General features: G+C 45.4%; 1 non-coding gene across 1 annotated transcript; it reads left to right on the top strand.

Moving 5' to 3' along the window:
- Positions 1 to 12,653: 12,653 nt before the first annotated feature.
- On the top strand, positions 12,654 to 12,728 carry Trnat-ugu. The gene has a single exon. It is a non-coding gene; the product is annotated as a tRNA-Thr (tRNA).
- The last annotated feature ends 3,110 nt before the right edge of the window (positions 12,729 to 15,838 follow it).

Here is a 15,838-nt window from a genome sequence, read left to right as displayed (position 1 = left end):
ATTAATAAAAGCCAAACTCCAGTCATCTGCCTCTGAACCAGAAGATCCCAGGCGACACAGAAACATGGCTCTTCTGCACGCTCAGCACTAGGCCGAGGTATTTAAACCCCCAGGTCCAGTCCGTGTCTTCGGCACAGCGAGTCCTGACCGTGATGCAGCGAATGCTATCTGACGACCTGAGTTTGATACTGCCAGCATTTGCAGTCATTTTCATGGTCCATGCCGAATGACGTTCATACGTTCATTGTCGTGATATGATTTTTGTGGCTTAAGAAATGACCTATCTAACGGCTTAGGACAGCCCAGAAAAGGCTGCCAGCTGCCGCCTTTCTCCAACCTGAAGTTCCATGTTCACTGCCCAGATAGTCCTACTAGGCTCCCCTGTCTAGCCCTGGCTACCACAAGGCTGGTCACCGATCGCAGTATACTGTCTGCCTGCTGCCGATGCACTGATCTACGTTCGTGTACAATTGTTAATAAAGAGTTTTCGCAACAGACTGGCTGTCCACATCGTCTGCACCTCCGTCCATCTTCAGCAGAGAACCCTCGCCCACACCTGTCCATAACAACACCAAACTACACGGCTGTCCACTGGGGCGCTAGTTCCATGGGGCTTCTCAGATCCTGCAGGTTGCCGAGTATGGCCTCCTGAAATCATCAGTTCCATATTCGCATGACAGATGTTGATCCCCACCACTGCCGGAAATAGTTCGCGGTACATTAAACTCCAGTCTCGACAGGTCTTTCTTGTCCTGCTAACAAAGATAGAATCTAAATGGATTAATGAACAAGCGTTCCAAAAATGACTAAAATATTTTCAGTTTCACCATTCCCATGTACTGTATCCTACCTGCAGATGATCATGCGTCTCACAAAACTTCACAAGGACTCCAGCGCTACGAAGAGAACAAGGCAAGTAAGATGCGTCTATCAAACCTTACGAGTCACCGCCTGCAGCCGTTAGACAGGTCATTCCTTAAGCTACAAGAATCATATCACGACAATGAACGTATGAACGTCATTCGTAACACAAAATGGTCAAAGTACATCAACCAACTCACATTTGCGAAAATGTTCAAAGTTGCATGGGTGAAATGGGCAACACCGATGGTTGGAGAAAATAGATTCCTTTCAACGGGCTTATTTCCCTTTGAATGGAAATTCAGTGATTGAAAATGAGTTCTTGTTTCAAGTTCGTCATCGACTCAAGAAAACATACTACAGCAAACTGAGGTTCAGCCCGCGTCACTTCCCGTTAGTCCAGTTCTTGATACTAACGACAGTCCAAAGTCTTTTATTTCATTCAACAACACGTTTCCTCCTCCAGAGAAAGCTACACCAAATTTCCAGATAGAAAACAGAAAATATAAATGACACAGGTTTGGAAAAGACAATAAGTGAGATTAAGAAGAGACTACACTTCACCTTAAGTATTCTTCTGCATAGACACATTACAAAACCTTCTAAACATCTCTCTCCTTCTAACCGCCCATCACTCACTGCTGAACAACGCTACACTCCAGGTGTAACATTTAGCAAGTCTTTTCCTCAGCTCCATCACAGCACTTTTGCCTTTCGTATATTTATCTTCATTCTATGCTCCATGCTCCTTCTTGAACATTTGATGCAGCTCCTCTTCTGATTTCGCCAGCATTGTTCAATCATCCACGTATTTTATTGTCTTCATCCTTTCTCCTCAAATTACAATGCCTGTTGCGTCCTCTATGGCCTTACCTATCAGTTCTCCTCCTCATATCTTTCAGCTTCGACCACAGTGGATATAATTGTCTTACACCCCCAGTTCCCGTCACTTCCGTCTCCACATTCCCAACTATAACAGTCTTTTTTCTCTGTGTACATCTCCTTTACTAACTTTCTATCTTTCCAGTCTATGCCAACATCTTTTAAAATTCTGGCACTATTTCCAGTCGACTTTATTGAATGGCTTCTCCCAGACGATAAAACAAATATACCTCTCCTTCTTCATTTCTATCACTCTTTCTCCAGTCATCCTCAGACAGCTTATGTTACCTCTTTTTCATTTACCATTTTTGAACCCAATCCGGTATTCCCTGCATTACCCTCAATTTTCCTTTCAATTCTCCTTTGTATGATTCTTGTTGCACCTTTTGCAACATGATCGACAAAACTAGCTGTCCTATAAACTTAGCAGACTTTTGAGTTGCACTCTTTAGGTAAAGCTTCTAGAATAGTCTTAAGTGGATCTCGGGGCTACGTTCTTTCGTCATAAAGTTTGTATATTCAGAGTCGGGGTCATTAGAACCCTCTGAAGAAGCAGACGAATAAAATGACACAAATTGAAAACTCCGCGAGGTCAAATATAGCGACCCAATATCCACGAAACTTATTGCCTCAACTCAGTGACAATCTTTTTTTTTTTTGTCTCATCAGCCTTCTGACTGGTTTAATGCTGTCCGTCACGAATTCCTCTACTGTGTCAACCTCTTCATCTCAGAGTAACACTTGCACTCTACATCCACAACTATTTGCTGGCTGTATTTCAGTCTCTGTCTTACTCTACAGTTTTTGCCCTTAACAGCTCTCTCTAGTACCATGGAAGTCATTGCCTCACGTCTTAACAGACGTCCATCATTCTGTCCCTTCTCCTTATCAGTGTTTTCCACATATTCCTTTCTTGCTCGATTCTGTGCAGAACCTCCTCATTCCTTACCTTATCAGTTCACCTACTTTTCAACATTCGCTTGTAGCACCACACCTCAAATGCTTCGATTCTCTTCTGTTCCTGTTTCCCCACAGCCCATGTTTCACTACCATATAATGCTGTGCTTCTGACGTACATTCTCAGAAATTTCTTCCTCAAATTAAGGCCCTTTTAACAGTACTAGTCTGCTTCTCATGTCCTCCTTGCTCCATCCGTCATTGGTTGTTTTGCTGCTAGGCAGCAGAATTCCTTAGCTTCATCTACTTCGTGACCATAAACCCTCATGTTAAGATTTTCGCTGTTCTCATTTCTGCTACTTTTAATTACTTTCGTCCTCCTTCGATTTACTCTCAATCTATATTCTGTACTCGTTAGACTGTACATTCCATGCAGCAGATCATTACTTCTTCTTCACCTTCACTCTAGATAGCAACATCATCAGCGAATCGTATCATTGATATCCTTTCACCCTGAATTTTAATTCCACTCCTGAACCTTCCTTTTTTTCTATCGCCGTTTCTTCCATGTACAGATTGAACAATAGGGGCGAAAGACTACGTCCTTGTCTTACATCCTTTTTAATTCGAGCACTTCGTTCTCAGTCGTCCGCTCTTATTATTCCCTCTTGGCTGTTGTACATATTGTATATTACCAGTCTCTCCCTATAGCTACACCTACTTTTCTCAGAATTTCGAACATCTTGCACCGTTTTACATTGTCGAACGCTTCTTCCTGGTCGACGCGTCTTCATTTTTCTTTAATCTCGCCCTCATTATCAACCACAACGTCAGAATTGCCTCTCTTGTGCCTTTAACTTCTGTAAAATCAAACTGATCATCATCTCACAGACCGTCAATTTTCTTTGACATTCTTCTGTATATTACACTACTTGCCATGAAAATTACTACACCACGAAGATGACGTGCGACAGACGCGAAATTTAACCGACAGGAAGATGATGTGACATGCAAATGATTAGCTTTTCAGAGCATTCACACAAGGTTGGCGCCGGTGGCGACACCTACAACGTGATGACACGAAGAAAGTTTCCAACCGATTTCTCGTACACAAACAGCAGTTGACCGGCGTTGCCTGGTGAAACGTTGTTGTGATACCCCGTGTAAGGAAGAAAAATGCGTACCATCATATTTCCGACTATGATAAAGGGCGGATTGTGGCCTATCGCGTTGCGGTTTATCATATCGCGACATTGCTGCTCGCGTTAGTCGACATCCAATGACTGTTAGCAGAATATGGAATCGGTGGGTTCGTGAGGGTAATACGGAACGCCGTGTTGGTTCCCAACGGCCTCATATTACCAGCAGTCGAGATGACAGGCATCTTATCCGCATGGCTGTAACGGATCGTGCAGCCACGTTTAGATCCCTGAGTAGACAGATGGGGACGTTTGCAAGACAACAACCATCTGCACAAACAGTTCGACGACGTTTGCAGCAGCATGGACTATCAGCTCGGAGACAATGGCTGAGGTTACCCTTGACGCTGCATCATAGACAGGAGCGCCTGCGATGGTGTACTCAACGACGAACCTGGGTGCAAGAGTGGCAAAACGTAATTTTTTCGGATGAATCCAGTGGATGATTACAGCACCATGATGGTGTTTGGCGACATCGCGGGGAACGCACATTGGAAGTGTGTATTCGTCATCGCCCTACTGGCGTATCACCCGGCGTGATGGTATGGGGTGCCATTGGTTACACGTCTCGGTCACCTCTTGTTCGCATTGACAGCACTTTGAACAGTGGACGTTACTTTCCAGATGTGTTACGACCCGTGGCTCTACCCTTCATTCGATCCCTGCGAAACCCTACATTTCAGCAGGATAATGCACGACCGCATGTTGCAGGTCCTGTACGGGCATTTCTGGATACAGAAAATGTTCGACTGCTGCCCTGGCCAGCACATTCTCCAGATCTCTCACCAATTGAAAACGTCTGGTCAATGGTGGCCGAGCAACTGGCTCGTCACAATACGCCAGTCACTACTCTTGATGAATTGTGGTATCGTGTTGAAACTGCATGGACAGCTGTACCTGTACATCTGTTTGACTCAATGCCCAGGCGTATCAAGGCCGTTTTTACGGCCAGAGGTGGTTGTTCTGGGTACTGATTTCTCAGGATCTATGCAACCAAATTACGTGAAAATGTAATCACATGTCAGTTCTAGTATAATATATTTGTCCAATGAATACCAGTTTATCATCTGCATTTCTCCTTGGTGTAGCAATTTTAACGGCCAGTAGTGTATATCCTCCTTTCAAGACAGGCCAGTGGTGTATTTTTGTCAGTAGCTTGGATCCGTGAGCTGTTAAGCTGATTGAGTGATGATTCTCGCACTTGTCAGCTCTTGTAGTCTTCTAAATTGTGTGGATGATATTTTTCCGAAAGTCAGATGGTATGTCGCCAGACTCATACATTCTACACAACAATGTGACCGAGCGAGGTGGCGCAGTGGTTAGCACACTGGACTCGCATTCGGGAGGAGGACGGTTCAATCCCGTCTCCAGCCATCCTGATTTAGGTTTTCCGTCATTTCCCTAAATCGTTTCAGGCAAATGCCGGGATGGTTCCTTTGAAAGGGCACGGCCGCTTTCCTTCCCAACCCTTCCATAACCCGAGCTTGCGCTCCGTCTCTAATGACCTCGTTGTCGACGGGACGTTAAACACTAACCACCAACCAACAACAATGTGAATAGTCGTTTTGTTGCCACTTCGCCCAATGCCTTAAGATATTCTGATGGAATGTTACCTATCCCTTCTGCTTTATTTGATCTTATGTTCTCCGAAGTCCTATTGAATTCTGACTCTAATACTGGATCCCCCGTCTACATCGACTCTTGTTTCTTCTTCTATCACACCAGACAAATCTCCGCCCCCCCCCCCCTTTCATAGATGCCTTTAGTGTACTCTTTCCACCCATCAGATCTCTCATTTGCATTTATCAGTGGAATTCCCTTTGTACTTTTAATGTTTCGATCCTTGATTTTAATTTCATGAAATGCTGTTTTGACTTTCCTATGTGCTGAGACAGTCCTTCGGACATTCATTTCTTTTTAGATTTTTTCACATTTTTCATGCAGTTATTTCGTCTTAGTTTCCCTGCACTTCCTATTTATTTCACTCGTAAGTGACTTATTTCTGTGTTCCTGAATTTCCTGAACATTTTTGTACTTCCTTCTTTCATCGACCGACTGTCACCATAGTTTCTTCGCAGTTACCCTCTTTGTACCAATGTTTTTCTTTCCAACGTCTGTGATTGCTCTTTCTAGAGATGTCCGTTCCTTTTCGACTGTACTGCCTACTGTGTTATTCCTTATTGCTGTATCTATAGCGTTAGAGAACTTCAAACGTATCTCGTCATTCCTTAGTACTTCCGTATCCCACTTCTTTGCGTATTGATTCTTCCTGACTAATGTCTTGAACTTCAGCCTACTCTTCATCACTACTATATTGTGATCTGAGTCTATATCTGCTCCTGGGTACGCCTTACAATCCAGTATCTGATTTCGGTATCTCTGTCTGACCATGATGTAATCTAACTGTAATCTTCCCGTATTATCCGGCCTTTTCCAAGTATACCTCATCCTCATGTGATTCTCGAATAGATTATTAGCTATTACAAGCGATATTTATATACGTATTCACTAACCCGATTCACCATACGCTAAGAAGAAGAATATGTCAGGCAGCTCATTTTTATATTAATTTTGTGAAACCGCAAACAGCATTTTTGTAGTGTTGTATATTATAATTTCTAGGCAAAAGGGCATTGACTCGATTCATCCGTCCTTACCCTACATGGAACTATTTAAGGTGGATCGTCAACGTAAGTCTAGAGATGAGACGGAAATGTTACACTCAAACATATTGAGAGAATCCTCAGGGAGTGTATCTAACACACATAGTAGGTCGTTGCTAGACTAATTTTGAGTAGTTTTCGTCAGTCGGGATCCTTGCACAGCTGGATTGACGGAAAAGATTGAAAAGATACAAGATAGAGCAGAACTATTTATCTCGGATTTGTTTAGTCAGCTACAGGGTGTCACGGAAATATTCAATAAACTGCAGTTGCTACATTTACATGAGACATAACTTCCGAAAGGCCCATTTTCGCTGTCTTACATAACAAGGCCTGAAGCGGTCAAATATATGTTTCCCGGTCACCAGTTGTTTTACATACATGGCCTCAGGAAATCAGGGTTCTGGTGTTTGCTTTACTCAGCACAATGGCTGTTCCTCTTTAATTAAGTATCAGAGGTAGTCAACTTCATGCTCAGTCTAGCATTCCTACTTTTCTTCACATCAGAAAAAGTTACACCGTACAGATTAATCTTTAAAAACAACACTTAACCTGAAAACCCAAATAGTTTCAAAACCAGTTGTATCTTAATATGAGAAAAAATCGATAATTGACGAGTAAACCCAGAAATTAGAGCTGCATTTTCAAAATCGACATTGGAGTGTTTACATGATCAACCAGAAGCGGCACTAGGAAATCCGTTTACGAAACCCAGTTTTGAGAACCTTGAGCAAACATAGTAAGTGAGAGACGTTGTGCAACGCGGAGAGCCTTTGAGTGTTCCGAAAGTACATCTTCGAAAGTAAGTCAAAAAACATACGATTTCCTCCAACGTACGTCATGTATGATAACTACGAGCTATACTTAGGGACATGTGTGACCGCACAGAGGAAAACCGACAATCATTCTCCCTTCCAACCATCGAGGAGTTGAGGGTACGTCGAGGTGAGAATGAATTGTAGATTATGAACCCTCTGCCACCACCAAATCGTGGCCTATGCGGTACAAATACACACTCCTGGAAATGGAAAAAAGAACACATTGACACCGGTGTGTGTCAGACCCACCATACTTGCTCCGGACACTGCGAGAGGGCTGTACAAGCAATGATCACACGCACGGCACAGCGGACACACCAGGAACCGCGGTGTTGGCCGTCGAATGGCGCTAGCTGCGCAGCATTTGTGCACCGCCGCCGTCAGTGTCAGCCAGTTTGCCGTGGCATACGGAGCTCCATCGCAGTCTTTAACACTGGTAGCATGCCGCGACAGCGTGGACGTGAACCGTATGTGCAGTTGACGGACTTTGAGCGAGGGCGTATAGTGGGCATGCGGGAGGCCGGGTGGACGTACCGCCGAATTGCTCAACACGTGGGGCGTGAGGTCTCCACAGTGCATCGATGTTGTCGCCAGTGGTCGGCGGAAGGTGCACGTGCCCGTCGACCTGGGACCGGACCGCAGCGACGCACGGATGCACGCCAAGACCGTAGGATCCTACGCAGTGCCGTAGGGGACCGCACCGCCACTTCCCAGCAAATTAGGGACACTGTTGCTCCTGGGGTATCGGCGAGGACCATTCGCAACCGTCTCCATGAAGCTGGGCTGCGGTCCCGCACACCGTTAGGCCGTCTTCCGCTCATGCCCCAACATCGTGCAGCCCGCCTCCAGTGGTGTCGCGACAGGCGTGAATGGAGGGACGAATGGAGACGTGTCGTCTTCAGCGATGAGAGTCGCTTCTGCCTTGGTGCCAATGATGGTCGTATGCGTGTTTGGCGCCGTGCAGGTGAGCGCCACAATCAGGACTGCATACGACCGAGGCACACAGGGCCAACACCCGGCATCATGGTGTGAGGAGCGATCTCCTACACTGGCCGTACACCACTGGTGATCGTCGAGGGGACACTGAATAGTGCACGGTGCATCCAAACCGTCATCGAACCCATCGTTCTACCATTCCTAGACCGGCAAGGGAACTTGCTGTTCCAACAGGACAATGCACGTCCGCATGTATCCCGTGCCACCCAACGTGCTCTAGAAGGTGTAAGTCAACTACCCTGGCGAGCAAGATCTCCGGATCTGTCCCCCATTGAGCATGTTTGGGACTGGATGAAGCGTCGTCTCACGCGGTCTGCACGTCCAGCACGAACGCTGGTCCAACTGAGGCGCCAGGTGGAAATGGCATGGCAAGCCGTTCCACAGGACTACATCCAGCATCTCTACGATCGTCTCCATGGGAGAATAGCAGCCTGCATTGCTGCGAAAGGTGGATATACACTGTACTAGTGCCGACATTGTGCATGCTCTGTTGCCTGTGTCTATGTGCCTGTGGTTCTGTCAGTGTGATCATGTGATGTATCTGACCCCAGGAATGTGTCAATAAAGTTTCCCCTTCCTGGGACAATGAATTCACGGTGTTCTTATTTCGATTTCCAGGAGTGTAGATGTAAATGTAGTTCGGAGAAAGACGAGTAATACTCAATACACAGCAATATTCAGCCAAGCTGTTCATTTAAAATGTTGTCGAAACCGTTTAAGACATCGTAGTTCTCTTTTCACACTGGTTGATTGTGAGAAACTCTTCACTAGTCGCCGTATACTCTCTTTCCATAGATACATTAATTACAAAGATATCGCTATCAGCGTTGACTGTTCAAATGTAACTGCAGTAATTTCTGCTGGTAGTATCGTATTTTTAAAAGATACAAATTCCACGGCGTTTCATTCATCACATTCCGATTAGTTGTCACGGTGAAATTACTATATTTATAATTCAGAATTTATCTGCTTTGAACATGAAACCGATTGCTGTCTTATTATGAAGTTCGTGATTACACATCCAAATAAGGAAATACGTCTCGTGGATGGAGAGGAAACAGTATTTTGTACAGCCGCGATAACGATATAAAATGGCCACAGAGGAAATGTAGCGTTTATTCCGTCTGTGTCCAGTGTTGAAAAAATAAACGTCTTTCACAAACAAAGAGAAATTTTATATGTCACTTCCTTAGGGAGAGTGCAGAATGGAACGCGAACAGTTGAATTGTACACACAAGATATCCCAACAAACGGTCCAATAAGAATGAGAATTAAGCGAATGTGCAAAATAAATTGTTTTTGAAAAGGCCCTGAGGCCGACAGAAAAGATACGGAGCAAGCCTGTAAAAAGCAGAGCCATCGAAAACGAGTAGATATTCTGGCAGCTGTTGCTCATAATCCACATGTTGGCTCCACAGACATTCAAAGTGCGTCATGGAATTCGCTGACGGGCCACAGGTCAGCCGGAGTGCAGCAGTTGGGCGTAGCATGGACTCAACCTATTATTGGGTGTCCCCTGTATGCTGTCTCTGTAGTCGTTCATAATTGCGAAAGTATTGCCAGCGCAGGATTTTGAGCACTGACTGACCTCTCGATTATATCCCATAAACGTCCGGTGGGATTCATTTCGGGCTATCTACGTAGCGAAATCATTCGCTCAAACTGTCCACAATGTTCTTCAAACCAGTCGCAAAATACTGTGGCCTGACGTCATCCGTAAAGACGTGAATGGCTGCGAATGATCTCCAAGTAGCCGAGCAAAACCATTTCCAGTCAAAGATCGGTTCAATTGGACAAGAGGGCCCATTACGTATAAACACAGGCCGCACCATTTTGGAGCACCACCAGCTTGCACAGAGCCTTGCTGACAACTTGGGACCATGGCTACGTGGGATTTGCTCCACACTCGAACCCTACTACCAGATCTTACCAACTGAAAGCGTGGCTAATCTGACCACCCGACGGTTTTCCTGTCGCCTAGGGTCCAACAGATATCGTCACCAGTCCAGGAGAGGCGATGCAGGCGATGTCGTGCTGTTACCAAAGACAATCACATCAGTCATCTGCTTCAATCTGATTCAATAGACCATTAACGCCAAATTTCGCCGCACTATTTTAACAGATACGTTCGTCGTACGTCCCACATTGATTTCTGCAGTTATGTCACTCAGTATTGCTTGTCTGTTAACTGTTGTGACTTGGCAAGACAGCCAAGTCACAATGAGAGGAAGCCGAAAGGCACGTGTTAAGCTCACGCAGATTGGCGTGAGGTCTGGAACAAGGTAAAGTAATTATCCTATAAAGAAAAGAACGTAGTTCTTGGAATACTTAACTTTAATCCACAATTGGAGAACATCGCTCTTGTTTAGACATTATTACACTGAATATAAACTGGTAATGGCGCCTTGCTAGGTCGTAGCAAATGACGTAGCTGAAGGCTAAGCTAACTATCGTCTCGGCAAATGAGAGCATATTGGTCAGTGTAGCTTCGCTAGCAAAGTCGGCTGTACAACTGGGGCGAGTGCTAGTAAGTCTCTCTAGACCTGCCGTGTGGCGGCGCTTGGTCTACAATCACTGACAGTGTCGACACGCGGGTCGGACGTATACTAACGGACCGCGGCCGATTTAAAAGCTACCACCTAGCAAGTGTGGTGTCTGGCGGTGACACCACATTAACACTGACGACTCTACGCAGACGCCGGTACTCTCGGTCTATGGTGATAAGTAAAGCCTGAAATTTCTGGGCACATTCTTGTCATGTGGATCTCGGAATATTGAATTCCTGAAGGCTTTCCGAAATGGAATGTCCTATGCGTCTAGTTCCATCTACGACTCTGCGTTCAAAGTCTGCTCATTCGCGTCATGCGTCCATAATCACTTCGGAAACCTTTTCGCATGAACCACCTGAGTACAAAGGACAGCTCCACCAATGCACTGCTCTTTTATATCTCGTGTACGCGTTACTACTGCCATCTGTATAAGTGCATATCGCTATAACCTCAGTGTAAGTCAGCGTAGCGTTCTTCACATTTTGTATGCAAACAGCTTCCATTTGTATCGCAGATGACTTCCTCAGCAGATTAATTAGCGGAATTTCAAAAGCCATATGTGATTCTATATACAGGGTGATTCAAAAAGAATACCACAACTTTAAAAATGTGTATTTAATGAAAGAAACATAATATAACCTTCTGTTATACATCATTACAAAGAGTATTTAAAAAGGTTTTTTTTTCACTCAAAAACAAGTTCAGGGATGTTCAATATGGCCCCCTCCAGACACTCGAGCAATATCAACCCGATACTCCAACTCGTTCCACACTCTCTGTAGCATACCAGGCGTAACAGTTTGGATAGCTGCTGTTATTTCTCGTTTCAAATCATCAATGGTGGCTGGGAGAGGTGGCCGAAACACCATATCCTTAACATACCCCCATAAGAAAAAATCGCAGGGGGTAAGATCAGGGCTTCTTGGAGGCCAGTCATGAAGTGCTCTGTCACGGGCTGCCTGGCGGCCGATCCATCGCCTCGGGTAGTTGACGTTCAGGTTTCATAACTAACCTTTTTCGTAGGACTCTCCATACAGTTGACTGTGGAATTTGCAGCTCTCTGCTAGCTCTGCGAGTCGATTTTCCTGGGCTGCGAACAAATGCTTGCTGGATGCGTGCTACATTTTCATCACTCGTTTTCGGCCGTCCAGAACTTTTCCCTTTGCACAAACACCCATTCTCTGTAAACTGTTTATACCGACGTTTAATACACCACCTATCAGGAGGTTTAACACCATACTTCGTTCGAAATGCACGCTGAACAACTGTCGTCGATTCACTTCTGCCGCACTCAATAACACAAAAAGCTTTCTGTTGAGCGGTCGCCATCTTAGCATCAACTGACGCTGACGCCTAGTCAACACCGCCTCAAGCGAACAAATGTACAACTAAATGAAACTTTATAGCACCCTTAATTCGCCGACAGATAGTGCTTAGCTCTGCTTTTTGTCGTTGCAGAGTTTTAAATTCCTAAAGTTGCGGTATTCTTTTTGAATCACCCTGTACTTATATAGATATGGTGTCTGTTCTTTCGGACATGTCCGAAAGAACAGACGCCATATCCGTATAAGTATATAGTTCTGGCAACACTGGCCACGACCTTCTTCTTCTGTGCGGATGCACACAAATTCCCCGAACTCTTACGGGACTTGGTAAGAATGTCTTCCACGAGTATTGAGTGTGTTGGGGTGGGACACTACGAATGTAGTGTGTGGACATACAAGTTGAGAATGTGGATCTCGCGGGAGGCGTGCGCGAGATAGTCCCTGCAGTCGCGCTATCCTTTGTGCCCTCGGTGGCTCAGATGGATAGAGCGTCTGCCATGTAATCAGGAGATCCCGGGTTCGAGTCCCGGTCGGGGCACACATTTTCACCTGTCCCCGTTGATATATATCAACGGCCGTTAGCAGCTGAAGGTACTAATATAATTCTAATTTCATATGTGATTCTATCGCATTCGTTCTGATGTGGCGGAAGGACAATTGGCTCTTTCTTGAAACAATTATCTGTACCGATGAACTTACCTTTACAAATCATGAAAATCTGAACGTGAGATATACACATTGTTGGGCCGCTGAGAATCTACACTGACTGAGAGAATTAACATCAGAGACTGTGGAGTGTCAACTTTCGGTGTGGGTTTATTGGAGACTACTGTTTGGTACTAAAGCCATCTTCACAGGGGCCAGGGCATTCAATGTACAACTCGCTGACCTGATCTCTACCATATCGCTGAACGCCCAGAAACGATCCGGCTTCTGCATACGCTACACGTTCCTCAACGTAGTATACGTGTCTTCAGTGGATTATCCCACGGTCCAGCATTAGCTTCGTGACAGCGCGTGAGCTACCTGTCAGTTGTCTAAAGAAATCCATTCACAGTCCGACTAGTCAGGTGACCCGTTGGTCAACCAGAGTCGCTACCCATATGACCGTGTGTGGACACTGGCGACCTCTTGGAGCACCCTGCCTGCCTTTACCGATGGCAAAGTTTTGCAGAAGTTCGAAATATAGAGCGTGGTCCAATGCGAGATGCTTTTAATAATTTCTACAACGAAACTCTGTCTCGGAATCTGTCAGAAAACCCAAAGAGATTCTTGTCACATATAAAGCACACCAGTGGCAGGACGCAATCAATGCCTTCACTGCGCATCAACAACGGTGAAGTCATTGATGACAGTGCCGCCAAAGCAGACTTATTAACCACGGTTTTCCGAAACACCTTCACCAAAAGAAGACGAACTAAATATTCCCGAATTCCAGGCAAGAACAACTGCGAAGATGAGAAACATAGAAGTAGATATCCTCGGCATAGCAAAGCAGCTTAAATCACTTAATAAAGGCAAGGCCTCCGGTCAAGATAGTATACCGGTCAGGTTCCTTGCACAGTATGCAGATGCAATAGCTCCATATTTAGCAGTTATACAGGGTGTTACAAAAAGGTACGGCCAAACTTTCAGGAAACATTCCTCACACACAAAGAAAGATAATATGTTATGAGGACATGTGTCCGGAAACGCTTGCTTTCCATGTTAGAGCTCATTTTATTACTTCTCTTCAAATCACATTAATCATGGAATGGAAACACACAGCAACAGAACGTACCACCGTGACATCAAACACTTTGTTGCAGGGAATGTCCAAAATGTCCTCCGTTAGCGAGGATACATGCATCCACCCTCCGTCGCATGGAATCCCTGATGCGCTGATGCAGCCCGGGAGAATGGCGTATTGTATCACAGCCGTCCACAATACGAGCACGAAGAGTCTCTACATTTGGTACCGGGGTTGCGTGGACAAGAGCTTTCAAGTGCACCCATAAATGAAAGTCGAGAGGGTTGAGGTCAGGAGAGCGTGGAGGCCATGGAATTGGTCCGCCTCTACCAATCCATCGGTCACCGAACCTGTTGTTGAGAAGCGTACGAACACTTCGACTGAAATGTGCAGGATCTCCTTCGTGGATGAACCACATGTTGTGTCGTACTTGTAAAGGCACATGTTCTAGCAGCACAGGTAGACTATCCCGTATGAAATCATGATAACGTGCTCCATTGAGCGTAGGTGGAAGAACATGGGGCCCAATCAAGACATCACCAACAATGCCTGCCCAAACGTTCACAGAAAATCTGTGTTGATGACGTGATTGCACAATTGCGAGCGGATTCTCGTCAGCCCACACATGTTGATTGTGAAAATTTACAATTTGATCAAGTTGGAATGACGCCTCATCCGTAAAGAGAACATTTGCACCGAAATGAGGATTGACACATTGTTGGATGAACCATTCGCAGAAGTGTACACGTGGAGGCCAATCAGCTGCTGATAGTGCCTGCACACGCTGTACATGGTACGGAAACAACTGGTTCTCCCGTATCACTCTCCATACAGTGACTTGGTCAACGTTACCTTCTACAGCAGCAATTTCTCTGACGCTGACATTAGGGTTATCTTCAACTGCACGAAAAATTGCCTCGTCCATTGCAGGTGTCCTCGTCGTTCTAGGTCTTCCCCAGTCGCGAGTCATATGCTGGAATGTTCCGTGCTCCCTAAGACGCCGATCAATTGCTTCGAACGTCTTCCTGACGGGACACCTTCGTTCTGGAAATCTGTCTCGATACAAACGTACTGCGCCACGGCTATTGCCCCGTGCTAATCCATACATCAAATTGGCATCTGCCAACTCCGCATTTGTAAACATTGCACTGACTGCAAAACCACGTTCGTGATGAACACTAACCTGTTGATGCTACGTACTGATGTGCTTGATGCTAGTACTGTAGAGCAATGAGTCGCATGTCAACACAAGCACCGAAGTCAACATTACCTTCCTTCAATTGGGCCAACTGGCGGTGAATCGAGGAAGTACAGTACACACTGACGAAACTAAAATGAGCTCTAACATGGAAATCAAGCGTTTCCGGACACATGTCCACATAACATCTTTTCTTTATTTGTGTTTGAGGAATGTTTCCTGAAAGTTTGGCCGTACCTTTTTGTAACACCCTGTATACAGCCACTCGCTCACAGAAAGTTCCGTACCTAAAGACTGGAAAGTTGCTCAAGTTACATCAATGCCGAAAAAGGGAAATAGGAGTAATCCGCTGTATTACAGACCCATATCACTAACGTCGATTTGCAGTAGGGTTTTGGAACATACACGCCGCGCTGGATTATCCGAGAGGTCTTAGGCGTTGCAGTCGTGGACTGTGCGGCTGGACCCGGCGGAGGTTCGAGTCCTCCCTCGGGCATGGGTGTGTGTGTTTGTCCTTAGGATAATTTAGGTTAAGTAGTGTGTAAGCTTAGGGACGAATGACCTTAGCAGTTACGTCCCATAAGATTTCACACACATTTGAACATTTGGAACATATACCGTATTCGAACATTATGAAGCACCTCGAAGAAAACTATTCGCTGAGACATAGCACGGGGTCAGAAAATAGTGTTCTTCACAACTAGCTCTTTATACTCATGAA

This window comes from Schistocerca americana, chromosome 6 (genome assembly GCF_021461395.2).
Source record: "Schistocerca americana isolate TAMUIC-IGC-003095 chromosome 6, iqSchAmer2.1, whole genome shotgun sequence".
NCBI classification, from domain to species: domain Eukaryota; kingdom Metazoa; phylum Arthropoda; class Insecta; order Orthoptera; family Acrididae; genus Schistocerca; species Schistocerca americana.
This window is presented reverse-complemented; position numbering and strand designations above follow the sequence as displayed.